Source organism: Phyllostomus discolor, chromosome 12 (genome assembly GCF_004126475.2).
Source record: "Phyllostomus discolor isolate MPI-MPIP mPhyDis1 chromosome 12, mPhyDis1.pri.v3, whole genome shotgun sequence".
In the NCBI taxonomy this organism is placed as follows: Eukaryota; Metazoa; Chordata; class Mammalia; order Chiroptera; family Phyllostomidae; genus Phyllostomus; species Phyllostomus discolor.
Window position 1 is genome coordinate 30,225,792 of NC_040914.2, and position 15,718 is coordinate 30,241,509.

The window sequence follows — 15,718 nt, forward strand, 5'->3', positions numbered from 1 at the left end:
AGGAAGCCTGTACTATTTAAAAATTTAGAGCAAATATCACAGTAAAATAGAAACCAAAACTTGAAAAACGATAAAACTATCATAAGAGAGGAGTTGAAAAAAATCTAAAATCTTACCAGATGTTACTTAAAAATCCCTTCTAAAAAATAATACAATATTTCCAGCATCCTGCTACTGGGATAGTGGTCATAGAAATGGTCTGACACTCTAACCAATTTACTAACATGGGAAAATTGTACTGTATTTTAATTGTCCATGGAACAGCAATCTGATCTAATCAAATCTTTCTCCCCTTTTCCAGTGAGAGCTCTCAAAGTCTTGAGGATCCACATAATTTTCATTTTGGTGTGTTGCTTTTTTCATGTTCTAATGGCACCTATCCCTTTACAATTTACTATGATATTAAATATTTGATCTCTTGGCTAGCCTTCAATAAGGGCTTTGAAGAAACCAAGTTGCAAACACCTTTATTTACTCACTGACAAGTAACACAAACCTGGAACAGCCAAAAAAACAGATGAAATAAGTGATTGTTAAAGAAATAAAACTTGATGCCATATCTTTCCTTACACTTTTCTAAATCCTTCTGCTTACAACTATCTTTGTCACCTACTTTTTCCTCAGGTTCTCATGAATGAAATGCGCTCACACATTGTACAAAGAATTTCAGGGTAGCCAAGTTTCCAGTTAAATCTTAGAAGATTTAACTTCTTCATTCTTAGAAGTCAGTGTCCCTTATTTACCACCCATTGTGTCTTACCTATTCTCATGCTTAATAGAGTCTTTTCTTTTCTAGCTATATAAGTAATTCTTATTGAATAACTTCATTAATCAATAGGAATACCTTTCTGTAGTTTGATCTAATTCTCTTCTGGAAACAATCTGCCGTCCCCATGCAGACATTGTCGATGCATTTTCAGCAGAAATGATCATCATGTTCAGGATAAGTGGTAAAACCTCAAATTCAAAACCTTTACCTCAGATTGAGGTTCCCACTTTCCACACAATCATGGATGCCAACATCGTACCCATTTTGGCAGCAAATATAAAATTGGTACATAACCAGTATTCCCAGATACGCCTTATTCTTAGAAGATTGGAATACCTCTATTGATGCTCAAAGGTGTCATAGTTAGTGCCATCATTAATTTCACGTCAGTGAAGTGAGTTTTGACGAGTTTTACTGTTACCCAAAGATTCCCAAGTGCAGAACCCATACTGAGACATAGGAGCCCTGAAGATATCTCCTCAGTAAGGTAGGGTCTGTGTGGACTAAAGCAGATATTGGGTATCTGAGAACCCCCATTTATTTTTCACAAGCACATGGAGTAGAAGGTCGCAGGACTAGCCAGTGGATGATGCCCTCAAGTGATAACTAATGGTATAGCTACTGTTTTTTGAATAAACCAAGGCTTCTCTTTACCCCTTTTACACAGGGGAAACTGAGGCCCCTAGAGTGCATCGATTTCCTGTAATCATAACAATAGTCACTAAGCCAAGATTTAAACTCGGGTTGCATGGCCCAAGGTATGGGGAATCTGATCACTGAACTCTTCCCTTGGGCTTCTAGGAGGGCCTTGAGCTCAAGAAATACTTGTTCATCCGCATACCACCCAGTTCACCTTCAAATCCTTCTCCAGCCCAGCAAACCACAGATGATGGACCATAAAAATGGGTGAACACTAAAAAGCACAGCTTATTACATTACTAAATATGTGAACTTATAAAAGTAAGTGTGTAAATAATGCAGATTATTCCTTGAAATACATGATATATTCCTACTGCATTGTATACAGCAAGAAATCCAATAATTTGGAAATATTTTTCACTATTAAAAACAAGTATTCTGGCCCCAGTTGGTGTAGCTCAGCGAATTGAGCTCAGGCCTTCAAACCAAAGGGTCACCAGTTCAATTCCCAGTCAGGGCACATGCCTGGGTTGCAGGCCAGGTCTCCAGTAGGGGGCACGTGACAGGCAACCACACATTGATGTTTCTCTCCCTCTCTTTCTCCCTTCCTTTCTCTCTAAAAATAAATAAATAAAATCTTTAAAAAAAACCTGGATCAAAAATTATTCCAAAAAGATTTTCCATAGAGCAAAAAATATTTGTTATTCAAGGAGTGAAAACAGGTGACATTGCAACATGTATCTTTGCTGTTTTCCTTTCCTATTTGTTAGAGGACAGTGGCCAAAATTAATAAAAGAATTGGTAGTTATGTGAGCACTCATATTACTAAAAACATATCAGTAGTATATACACACCTGTAAAAATGCTCATCATAAATCCTTAGGGAAATGCAACTAAAAGAACAGACAGCATGATGAACATATCAAAAGAGCTAACATTTATAATTATTACAAGAAGATTCTGTTAGAGTAGGGAAATGCAGCCCATACACTATGAGTAAGAATGCATAAAGTCACAATTAGTTGTGCTTTGTTAAGTACTTCAAAAGTTAAACAATAAACTTCTGAGACATGTCTACACTGTGAACATGTAAAATTAAATACATGGGTTTCCTCAGAAAGTTTTCTTGTGTCATTGCATAGGAAATAAAATACATTTCCCAAAATATAACCATTTACACAGTGAGAACTCTCCAATGCCAAAAGGGTATTGACTTATGGCCAGAGATTTCCCATGTTGACGTCACATTTGAAGTCTTTAATCAGTGAACTGTGATTAAGGTGACCATGACTCTGACATAAAACATTTCTTAAATTTGATGGACCTATAAGGCCTATCTCCTGTGTAAACTCTGATGATATGAAAAGAGAAAGCATAGAAAAAGAATTTCCCACAGCCACAATACTCATAAGGCCTTTCCCCAAAGTGAAATCTCTGAACATAAGGGGTCTTAGTGCTACAGGAAAACAATTTCTCATATTGTATGTATATATAAAACCTACCGCCAGTATGACTTCTCAGAAGATAACAAAGGAAATGGCTAGACATAAAAGATTTCCCAAAATTTCTTAACTTATAAGAACCTAGTGATTGTGAATTCTCTAATGGCAATGAAAACCATGGTTACTCGTAAAAGATTTCCAATATAGACAGCACTCAAAAGACATTTCTGAAGTGTAAAACTTCTCATCATAATGGAAATTACTGATACAAAAAAAAGACTTCCCACATTCATTACAAGCACAAGGTGATTCCCTACAGTGAACTCTCTGATGACAACTGAGGAGACTGCTACAGATACAAGATTTACCACATTCACTACTTTCATAAGGCTTTCTCCAGTGGGAAGTTTTTTAGAATAATGAAGATTACTGATTTAGAAGATTTCCCACTACCCTAGCTGGTGTAGCTCAGTGGATTGAGTGCTGGCCTGCAAACTAAAGTTTTGCCAGTTTGATTCCCAGTCAGAGCACATGCCAAGATTGTGGGCTAGATCCCCAGTTGGGGATGTGCACCAGGCAACACAGGTGATGTTTCTCTCCCTCCCTTGCCCTCCCTAGAAATAAAATCATTTAAAAAGAGATTTTATTAAAAAAATTTAAAAATTTCCCATATTCATTGCAGCCATAAGGCCAAAATTCTGTGTGAACTAGGTAATGACAATGAAATTTATTATGAAAGATAAAACATTTCTCACATTCACTGCACTCATAAGGCCTTACTTTTCTTTGAACTATTTGATGCAAATAAAGGTGACTGCTAGAGCTACCACCAGATGTATTACATTCATGCACTGATAAAGACTATCTCCTTTGTAAACTTCTGAAAATAACAGAAAGCAGATCTACTGGTAAAAGATTTCCCATCTTCACTTCACTCAGAAAGCCTTTATCCAGTGTGAATACTTCAATGACGACAAAAGGCAGAGCTACTCATGTTAAGTTTTTCCACATTAACTGCACTCATACGGCTTTTCTCCAGAATGAACTCGATAGTGTTGAATAAGGGCGGATCTTTGTCTAAAGCATTTCTTACATTCACTGCACTCATAAGGTTTTTCTCCAGTATGAACTCTCTGATGAATATGAAGAATAGAGCTACTGGTAAAAGATTTCCCACATTCACCACATGCATAAGGCCTTTCTCCAGTGTGAACTCTTAGATGACACCGAAGGTCAGAGCTATAGGTAAAACATTTCCCACATTCACTGCATTCATAAGGTCTTTCACCAGTGTGAACTCTGTGATGCTTAAGAAGGGCAGAGCTCATGGTAAAAGATTTCCCACATTCAGTGCACTCATAAGGTCTTTCACCAGTGTGAAGCCTCTGATGAGAATTAAAGTTTTCTCTCCTCTTAAAAGATTTTCCGCATTCACTGCACTCATAAGGCTTTTCTCCAGTGTGAACTCTCTGATGACAATTAAAGTAATATTTCCTTTTAAAAGATTTCCCACATTCACCACATGCATAAGGCTTTTCTCCAGTGTGAACTCTCTGATGATTATGAAGGACAGAACTCCTGGTAAAAGATTTCCCACATTCACTGCACTCATAAGGCCTTTCTCCAGTGTGAACTCTCCGATGACAATTAAAGTAATATATCCTCCTAAAAGTTTTCCCACATTCACCACACTCATAAGGCTTTTCTCCAGTGTGAACTCTCTGATGATCATGGAGGGAAGGTCTACTGGTAAAAGATTTCCCGCATTCATTGCACTCATAAGGCTTTTCTCCAGTGTGAACTCGCTGATGGTAACGGAGGGCAGAGCTACTGGCAAAATGTTTCCCACATTCACTACACTCATGAGGCCTTTCTCCAGTGTGAACTCGCTGGTGGTAACGGAGGGCGGAGTTACTGGTAAAAGATTTCCCACATTCACTGCACATATAAGGCCTTTCTCCAGTGTGAACTCTCTGATGATAACAAAGGGCAGAGCTACTGGTAAAACATTTCCCACATTCAATGCACTCATAAGGCCTTTCTCCAGTATGAACTCTCTGATGACATTTAAAGTCGTATTTCCTCTTAAAAATTTTTCCACATTCATCACATTCATAAGACTTTTTCCCAGTGTGAACTCTGTGATGATCATAGAGTGCAGAGCTATTGGTAAAAGATTTTCCACATTCACAACACAGAAAACACTGTCTTCCTGTCAGGAATCCCTGTTCTTCAACAACTGTGTGGTTACAGCCAATGGTGTTCTGGCATTCTCTTGCAGTATAATAATTTTCTGTACTTTCAAAAGTCATTCCAGACTTAGAGATTTCGTTTGCCCTGTGTATGTTGTGAGTAGCCAGTTGCTTGAGGGGTTCTGAGCTGATGAGGAGATCTTTTCCAACCTGACTAGAGGTACGAGCCTTCCATGACATATGGAAATTGCAGCTCTTTCCAAGGAAGGCCTTGTCCACACTGCTTATGAAACAATACTTTGTTGTGTCCTGCTCCTGGTGCTGGTGACTCTGTGCACTGAAATAAAATGGTTTTGCACATGCCCCACACCTCAGCAGTGTCGAACCATGTTGTGTTCCTGGCTGGTCAACCAAGAAGAAAATATCTCTCAAGACTGGTCCACAACTCTCACAGGGGTGGCTCTTCTTGGAAGACAAAGCTGTCTTGGGATTCTTCGCTTTTGAGACTCTTAGAGAAACACTCTGTTCAGAGGGTGCCTCCACATCCTCTGTTCCACAGCAGCAACCTGAACAAAAAGAAAACACTAGTGAAGTTTAGTGACCTATGGGGGGTTGTTTCTCACCACAAATTTGCATCTGTCACAGGCAAGGCATTATCCTGTGCCATCATTGGCAGAGGATATCATCAGTTTCATGACAACTAAGACTCTGAAAAGTGGTGGTTATACATTATTAGGCCACTTAGGGGAGTAAATAATGGGCACCTCATTATACAAAGGACACTAGGATAGGGTGGACACTTGTCAAGTGTTCATGATTGTCTGAAAAAGCCTTTTTGCTGGTGACATAAGGCTGTGTAGAGGAATGTGAATATACCCAATATCATGAATCAACATCTGCACAGCAGATGCTCTGCAAGGCTCCTGTGGAAATATGTAAACATGTCAGTCCTAGCTGGGGTTGCTCAGTGGATTAAGTGCCAGCCTGCAAACCAAAAGGTTTGATTCCTAGTCAGGGCACATTTCTGGGTTGTGAGCCAGTTCCCTAGTTGTGGTTGTATGAGAGGCAACAAATCAATGATTCTCAGACACATCAACTTTTCTCTCCCTCACTTTCTCCCTCCCTTATCCTCTCTCTGAAAAATAAATAGAATCTGTAACAAAAAAATACAAAGAAAGAAAAATGTGCACCCTTCAAGGCTCAACAGAAATGTACCAAAATTGGAGAGCACACCAAAAAGACTCCTTAGAGAAATGGCTGTGGGTAGAGGTTAGAGAAGCAGATATTAGCCATGGCTGGAAGTTAGAGTAGAAATGATACATATTAAAACTATCAAATAGGCAAAGTGCCAACACTGAATAAGGACATGTAGATTAAGGTGTGGACACTGGCATAGGTAACAAAATGCAGTTAAATAGAACAGGTTCCTCATTATGTTTTAACAAAGCCCTGGCATCACACCCTCCCTAAGTATCATTCACTGATGCCAGACCTCCTGAGCCCATCCTGTCATGGCTGGACTCATGTCCCTCTTTTGATACACAAAGGACTCTTCCACTTCTTTCCCAGTTGAGCAATAACATGGATTACTAATGATGTAACTCCAAAGAGAAAGCCGAAGAGATAAATAACCAGCACTGTCGTAGAACAGCTCAGCACAAACAAGCCAAAGGGAAAAGTTTGAACTCACTATGTGAGTGACGACAGAAAGTCTACAGGATAAAAAATTCAAATATCCCACCCCCTTCAAAAATAATTAGATAACTTTGCCCTGGCTGGTGTGGCTCAGTGGATTGAGTGCCAGCCTGTGAACCACAGGATCGCCAGTTCAATTCCCAGTCTAGGGCACATGCCTAGGCACAGGCCAGGTCCCCAGTTGGGGGTGTGCAAGAGGCAACCGATTGATGTTTCCCTCACACATCTATGTTCTTTCCCTCTTGGTCTCCCTCCCTTCTCCCTCTCTAAAAGTAGATAAAATATCTTTAAAAAAAATTTATGGCTCTGCCTGGTGTGGCTCAGTGGACTGAGCGCCAGTCTGCAAACCAAAGGGTCCCTAGTTCAATTTCCAGTCAGAGCACAGGCCTGGGCTGCAGACCAGGTCCCCAGTAGGGCGTGTGTGAGAGGCAACCAAACACTGATATTTCTCTCCCTCTTTCTCCCTCTTTTCCCCTCTATCTAAAAATAAATAAATAAAACCTTTAAAAAAAGGTTATGGGCACAAATATGTTGAAAAGAAACAGATATAAAAAATATTCCACACAAATAAAACCAAAGAGAGGAGTAGTTAAAATTCTCAGACAAAATAGACAACATCAAACACACTTGGACTAGTGGTTCAGTTAGTTGGAAAGTTGCACCAAAAGTTTGTGAGCTCGATTCCCAGGCAGGGCACCTACAGAAGGCAACCAGTTAATGTTTTTCCTTCACACTGATGTTTCTTTCTCTCAATTTCTTCCATTGTAACAGTCTACAAACATATCCTCAGGTGAACAGCTCCCCATTTGGGGGTGTGAGAGAGGCAACCGATCCTTTATTCTCTCATACATCATGTTTCTCTCCCTCTTTCTACCTCCCTTTCCCTTTCTCAAATAAATAAATGCATACATACATAAATACATAAATAAATAAATGTTTTCTCTCACTAATAAATGTGAAATCTATTAGGCTGCTGGTAACATTAGTGACCTCAAATCCTTCCCTATGCAGGTTGACTACAGCAGCTTTTGGGGCTGCAGGGAGAGAGGCAGTGCAAAAAAAACTAGCTCTGCCAAGTACAAGGTCTACCCAGAAATTCTGGGAAGCAAACAGTGTACACATAGTACACATGTGAGGACAGAGAAACCCCTAAGGAATGAAGGGCATGGGAAATGCAAAGCCTAGAACAGATCACCAGTGAATATGAGGGTGTGTTATTTTTTTATGAAAGTGAGAGTTAGTTTAAAACTTTGCGGCACCCTGCCTGGTGTGGCTCAATGGATTAAGTGGAGCCTGAGACCAAAAGGTCACTTATTCAATTGCCAGTCAGGGCACATGCCAGAGTTGCGGGCCAGGTCCCCAATCCATATATCTTCCACATTGCTGTTTTTCTCCCTCCCTTCTCTCCTCTCTAAAAGTAAATAAAATCTTTTTTTTAAAAGTTTGTGCTCTGGCTGATGTAGCTAAGTGGATTGACCGTGGGCCTACAAACCAAAGAGTCATAGTTCAGTTTTCAGTCAGGGCACATACCTGGGTTGCAGGCCAGTTGACAGCATGGGGGTGCACAAAAGGCAACCACACATTGATGTTTCTCTCCCTCTCTACTTCCCCTCCCTTCTAAAGATAAATAAATAAAATCTTTTTTAAAAAAAGAAACTTGAAAGAAAAGTTTGAGACAATGAGGCAAAAAGACAGACACCTGGGAACAGGATCAGAGGGTGACCCCACAACCGCTGCTACTGACCAGCACTTCCTGGGTGCAAGTATGGTCAGGATCCTTAGAGCTTAGGGTAGAAGAAAAGTGCAACCCTGAGGAAATGGGGGTGCAGGCAAGCCAAAGAAAACTGCACAGGAGAGTCAATGTCTTACCAAGTGAAGATATAAGACCAAAGTTCTCCAGCATCACATCGAGGTACAGGCATCTCTGAGCCTCATCAAGGAGGCACCATTCTGTCCTGGAGAAATACACTGCAACATCCTCAAAGGTCACAGAAACCTGTCAGAATTAATAGAAATGAATATGGAACAGTGTGTCTGAGACCTCATATCCCTACTTTTCCCCATGCCCAATCCCTCCTAAGGCCCCCAGTTTGGACAGGATACCAGCCCTTGCTAAGAGAGCTGCCTGCTGTGTCATCACAACTGCATGAAACACTTACTTCGCCCCCAGCAAAGGCAGGCAGGATAACAGGAAGTGGTGCAAATAAATGCCATCTAAGCTTGGGGCCATGGCTGCAGGGCCCCATTCTTCCAGCTAAGAAATTCCACTGAGTTCCCGATTATGCCTCTGAAACACGACCAAACATGATCTTAAGCCTCACCCTTAAATCCCGACACCAAAAACCCAGGGCCATCCGCTCACACTTCCTCTAGGTAGTACACACCACAGTGGGATCTCTACCTGCTTCACATCTTCACACTCCAGGTTGACTCCCTCAGTTCTGCCACCTTCGCCCTCATGCAAAAAAGAGCCAGACTTTTGCATGTCTCCATCTTCTAATCTTACCTAGGTTTCCAGACTAATGTGTTCAGCTGCTTGCTGGATGTTTCCACTCACTGCTCTTTGAAACCTTTAAAAATGTTACCCACAAGAACATTCTGATATTCCCAAAGAGAATAAACCTACCGCTATCTTCCTCAGCCCAGCTGATGGAACCTGCATCACTTCAGCTACTATGAGCAAAAACACTAGGGTCATTTTGAACACTTTCCTTTCTCTCCTACAGCTGCAAAATCTGAAACTCTACATGCCCTTCTTTAAAAAGGAGGGAGAAGTTGCCAAGTGGAGGTGTAAGAGGGTATAAGGAAGATAAATGGTAATGGAAAAAAGAATGGTAACAGAATTTAAAAAATGGATCAACTAGCCAAACTTTCCTTCTACCTCTGAGGCCCAGGTCTGGTCCATCAGCAATCCTCCGGATCATAGAACTTGCTTGGTCCTGAGCTCCCTTAATTCCTATAACCATTTTCCCACTACGCAGCCAGATGGAGCCTGTTAAATCCAGGAGAAACCAACACATTTCTCTTATACAAATACTCCATTATCTCCATAATGTTTTTATTATTATCAATTGGCCACTTTACAGGCATGATTCTGACCCCTGCCACTCAGCCCTGTCCTTGAGGTGCCTATTCCTATTCCCAGCTCTGTGTCATCTCCAAGCATTTGCATGTACACCTGTCTCTCCCTGGATAACGTTCCATGACTGCTTATGCAGGCTGCCAGTGTAGACCAAAAAAAAGAATGGCCACATGCTAAACCTGGCCAGCATAGGGGAGTATTCCATGATGGCATTACACTGAGAGACTGAAAATACCTATACAGATGGTATGAAATTAAAACTTTCTAACTAAAAATGAGTCATGGCAAGGAGTCATGTCCCAGGCCTGGATCTTCTCTAAGGAAGGTCAATTTTTACTTTAACTGAGCTCATCTTTTTACTTTTGCACAATGTTAACAAACCTTTGGAATGACAGGATAATTTCCTTTCTCCTTACCCTTCCGGACACAAATACTGCACCACAGCAGAGACCAAAAATCATGTATTGTTGTTAACTATCATAATACCACCAATGTAAAAGAAGTGTGTGTGTCTATTCAATTTTACTTTTTATTTTATGTCAGAGAGTTTCCTTCTTTGTTTTCTCCTGCCTCCCAACACCTATTACCAATAGATGTCAACTTACCAACTTCTGTCTTCCCTTTTGATTCTGATGTATAAAATAAGTGCTAAAACTGCCAATTTCTGAAGCATGTTCTCACTCCGTTGAGATTTTATTTTCAGTCAATCGTACTCAGTTTAGCTCAAATAAACAGTTTTAAAAGTACAGGTTTGAATGTTTCTTACATTAACACCAGAAATGGGAGCATCTTGACATTATCTGTGACCTGCACTGAGGATTGGGGTAGCCCCAGGGTCCCCTCATGTGAGAGCCAGGAAATTATGAAGGGAAGAGTCTTTAGACACTGTATGGTAATGTCACCACCAGGTAGGGAGTGCAATACCCTGTCCTTCCTTGTCTAATTACATAATGGTTTTCAACTTCAGAACCTGTGGAAAGACACAGTCAACCTCCCTTCAGCTCCAGGTACGCAGGGTCAGCCTTATCTGGGTCCAGCCTTGGAGTCTGGTGACCTCCCACCAAGTGTCTCACCTCAGGGAAGCCTGTTACCAGCTTTGTGATCTGCACAAAGGATCCTCTTCCTGTGCCTCACTGTATTCATTACTCAATTCCAGTCGGTTTTCTATCTGAGAATTCTAAAAGCTTTGAAAACCATGACACAGCCTGTGTCCCTCTCGGTTCACAATCTCCCCAGGCTCCCAGGACTTTCAGAATGTCAGTGCAACCCCTCTGATTCCCAGTTAGGTCGTGACTCCGCCTCAGACTGTTTAAAGCAGATGTAAGCCCGAAGCCATGGTCCCAGATCCTTCTGGTTCAGCAGCACCCGCACGTCTTTACACATTGGCCCCTCAGCCAGTCATCCTCTCCCATTTCCTTACATCTTTTATCCCCACGAGCACCCCACGATCCCATGCTGGGGCCTCGGCTTCAGGGCCTGACAGGCGCCCCGGCCCGGATGCACGGCTTGTTGGGAGAAGGTGAGGAGGGCCAGGGTGACGCGCACTCACCTCGGCCAGGCCCCTCAACGTACCCACGACCAGAGGGCTCTGTGAGTGGAGCGAGATGGGAGCAGCAGGCGAGGAGGAGCCGGGCACCAGAGTCCCCATCCTGGAGGAGGTACGTTCACCTGGGCAGAGTCAGGAAGCCTCACAATTGCCTTTGCGCGGCAGCGACCAGGACTCTGTCATTTTTTATCATGAGCATCTTTTCCGGGAACCAAAGCTGAGCCGCCTCTGACAGATGAGGGGATCCTGAGAACAGACAAAGTGCCCACCAGCAGGGTGACGGAAGTCCCGCCCACATGCGTGTGGTACTAACGAAAAAAATCCTTTTCCTTGCCTTCATTGGGTCAACCCTCCAACTGCCTTCTGGGTAATGTGGTTCCTAAGGTCCACGGAGGTGAAAGGGTTCCCCCCCATACCAAGACAAAAGGCCCAGACTCACCGGGAAGGGTACAGGTAAATGACTCGGCCTGATCCAAAGTAATCTTGAAAATGATAAAAGTAAAAGGAAGTACTCCTGCAGTACAGGGTCTGGAAAATTTTATCAGACAAATGACCTGCGAATACCATCACATGTATGACCAATATAACCCAAGTCAGACCTTTGAAATAAAGATCTCAGATACAAAATATGAACTTTAAATTCAATTACTTAGTTACAAATGAATCAAGAAAAATAAATTTTTTTTGTAAAAGAAACATTCTTTTTCTTAAAAGATTTTTACACAGAAGGGTATGGTGAGAAAAAGAGATGGAAACATCAATGTGTGGTTGCCTCTCGCCCACACCCTCCTAAGGACTTGGCCCACAGTCCAGGCATGTGCCCTGACTGGGAATTGAACCAGTGACCCTTTGCTTCGAAGGCCGGCACTCAATCACTGAGCCACACCAGCCAGGGCAAGAAATATAAATTTTTAAAAATGTGGTAGAATTGAGCCCTGGCCAGTGTGAATCAGTGGACTGAGTGCTGGTGTGTGAACCACAGGGTCATCAGTTCACTTCCCAGTCTGGGCACATACCCAGGCTGATAGCCAGGTCCCCAATCAGGGGTGCCAGAGGCAACCACATATTGTTTTTCTCCCACTCTTTCCCTCTCCCTTCCCTTCCATCTAAAAATAAATATTTTTCAAAAAAGTAAATAAAGTCAATTGTTTACTTATAAATAAATCATCAATTATGAAAAATGTTTGAAAAAATGGGAGAATTGAATTCTAACAACGTTACTGGTGTTTATTTTTTCATTTCAAAATGATCCCGGCTGGTGTAGCTCAGTGGATTGAGTGCTGGCCTGTGAACCAAAGGTTTATCAGTTCAATTCCCAGTCAGTACATATGCCTGGGTTGTGGGCTAGGTTCCAGGAGGGGCCATGTTAGAGGCAACCACACATTGATGTTTCTCTCCCTCTCTTTCTCCTTCAATTCCCCTCTCTCTAAAAATAAATAAAAATCTTTTAAAATATTTTAAAATTTTTTAAAAATTATATTGTGACTATTATAACAAAAGAAATTGGGTACTCCTGAGAGATATTTAAGATCAGAGGTCACATATTTCTTGCATTCCTAATGGAATAAAGACCATAATTGTAAATTATATTTAGAGTAAATAAACAACATATTCATACTGAAAGTTAATGTATGTTTACCTCAGAAACTTAAAAAGCTCATATTAGAATTAAGAAAAATGTGGGCATATATATGTACAATAAATATAAAAAATCAGTAATTCTGTAAGAAGCCTGTTTTACTTAATAATTTACAGCAAATATCACACTAAAATATAACTTGACACCAAACTTGAAAAATAGTAAACTAATTAAAGAGGAGTTGAAAAAAAATCTAAGAACTTACCAGATATTATTTAAAAATCACTTCTCAAAAAAATAAAATATACAGTATTTACATTTCCCTGCTACTGGCCCAATGATCATAAAATGGTCTGACACTGTATCCAACTCACTAACATAGGAAAATTGTACTGCATTTTTACTGTCCATGGAACAGCAACCTAATCTAATCAAATCTTTCTTCCTTCTTTGAATGAGAGCTCTTAAAATCCTGAGGATCCACATACTTGTCATTTTGGTGTGCTGCTTTTTTTCACATTTCAACTGCACCTATCCCTTCAAAATTTACTATAATATGAATTTTTTTTTCACTTCTTGGCTAGCCTTCAATAAAGGCTTTGAGGAAACCTGGTTACAAAAACCTTTATTTACTCACTGATACATAACACAGACCTAGAAGAGCCTCTGAAGCTAATGAAATCATCAGTAAATTATTGAAATGAAATACAATGCCATTTCTTTCCTTCCACTCTTCCAAATTTCTCTGCTCACAACTTACTATCTCTGTTACCTATTTTTTCCTCAGGTTCTTGTAAAGAAAATGGATTTACATATTGTAGAAACAATTTCAGAGTAGCCAAGTTTCCAGCAGTCATACCTCAGGATAAATCTCGTTGTTAGAAGTCAGTGTCCTGCCCTAGCTATGGTGGCTCAGTGCATTGAGTGCCACTGGTTCAACCCACTGTCTAGAGCAAATGCCTGGGTTGTAGGCCAGATCCCCAGTAGGGGGTGCACAAGAGGCAACCACACACTGATCTTTCTTTCCCTCTTTTTTCCCTCTCTTCCCCTCTCTAAAAGTAAATAAATAAAAAATAAACTGAAAAAACAACTGTTAAAAATATTTCATTAACTTATATTTACTTATTTTTAGAGAGAAGGTAAAGAGAGGGAGAGAAATATTGATGTGCAAAAGAAACATCAATTCTATTCATTTTTTGACATCTGGCCAAGATGGAGGCATAGGTAGACACACTGTGCCTCCTCGCAGAAGCAAAATAAGAGCAACAAAAAAAATTTAGAAACAAACAAACAAAAAAACACCAGTAGTGACAGAAAATTGAACTATATGGAAGTATGACAATCAAGGAGTAAAAGAACAAATATTCATCCAGACCAGTAGCAGGGGCTGAGTTGGGCAGCTGGGCCAGAGAGTAGTGGCTGGCAGACCCCAGGCGCGCAAGGTGGCAGTGGGTAGACCCAGCGAGGTAGTGATTGTGGCGCACAAGGTGACTGGTAAACCAGGCAGTCCCACATTTGCTTGCAGATAAACCAGGTAAAACTGGGGAGTGAGACAGACTTCGCAACCCAGAGTTCCAGCGTGGGGAAATAAAGCCTCAAAACACCAGTTGAAAACGCCTGTGGGGGTTGAGGTGCTGGGAGAGACTCCCAGCCTCACAGGAGAGTTTGCTGGAGAGATCCACAGGGTCCCAGGATGTACACAAACCACGCATCCAGGAATCAGCACCAGAAGGGCCCAATTTGCTTGTGGGAAGCGGGGAAAGTAACTGAAATCCAGTAGAAAGTGGAGCAAGCACCACTGTTCCCTCTCAGACCCCTGCCCCACATACAGTGTCACAACACAGTGAGTAGGTTACCCTGCTGCGGTGAACACCTAAGGCTCCGTCACTCACTATGTAATAGGTGCTTCAAGACAAAAAAAAAAATGGCCCAAATGAAAGAACAAATCAAAGCTCCAGAAAAAATACAACTAAACAATGAAGAGATAGTCAACCTATCAAATACACAGTTCAAAACACTGGTAATCAGGATGCTCACAGGATTGGTTGAATTTGGTTGCAAATTAGATGAAAAAATGAAGGCTATGCTAAGTGAAATAAGGAAATAAGGAAAATGTACAGTAAACCAATAGTAATGGGAAGGAAACTGGGACTCAAATCAATGGAGCGGCCCAGAAGGAAGAAAGAAACAACCAAACAGAAAAGAATGAAGAAACAAGAATTTTTTTTTAAACATTTACTGAACACAAACACCATTTTTCCTTTTACACAGCAATTTTGTTAGTTTCAAATTAGCTGAGCTATTAGGACTGTCAATTGCCATGAAATTAAAAATGATTCTACATGTCAAACTCAAACAGAAAATGTCATGCAATATAGAAATCACTAACAGATCTCTGGTGCAGTCAGCAAGTTTACTAAGAAACAAGAATTTTTTAAAAAATGAGGAGAGGCTTAGGAACCTCCAGGATATCTTTAAATGTTCCAACATCTGAATTATAGGGGTACGAGAAAGAGAAGAGGAAGAGCAACAAGTGGAAAAGTTATTTGAACAAATAATAAAGAACTTGCCCAATCTGGCAAAGGAAATAGACTTCCAGGAAGTCCAGGAAGCTCAGAGAGTCCCAAAGAAGTTGGACCCAAGGAGGAACACACCAAGGCACATCATAATTACACTAACCAAGATTAAAATGAAGGAGAGAATCCTAGAAGCAGCAAGAGAAAAGAAAACAGTTACCTACAAAGGAGTTCCCATCAGACTGTCAGCTGATTTCT

The 15,718-nt window shown here is 41.0% G+C and overlaps 1 pseudogene; it reads right to left on the reverse strand.

Annotated features, from left to right (window-relative positions):
• Positions 1-15,718, reverse strand: part of LOC114511670 — a 36,428-nt pseudogene that overhangs the window by 9,992 nt on the left and 10,718 nt on the right.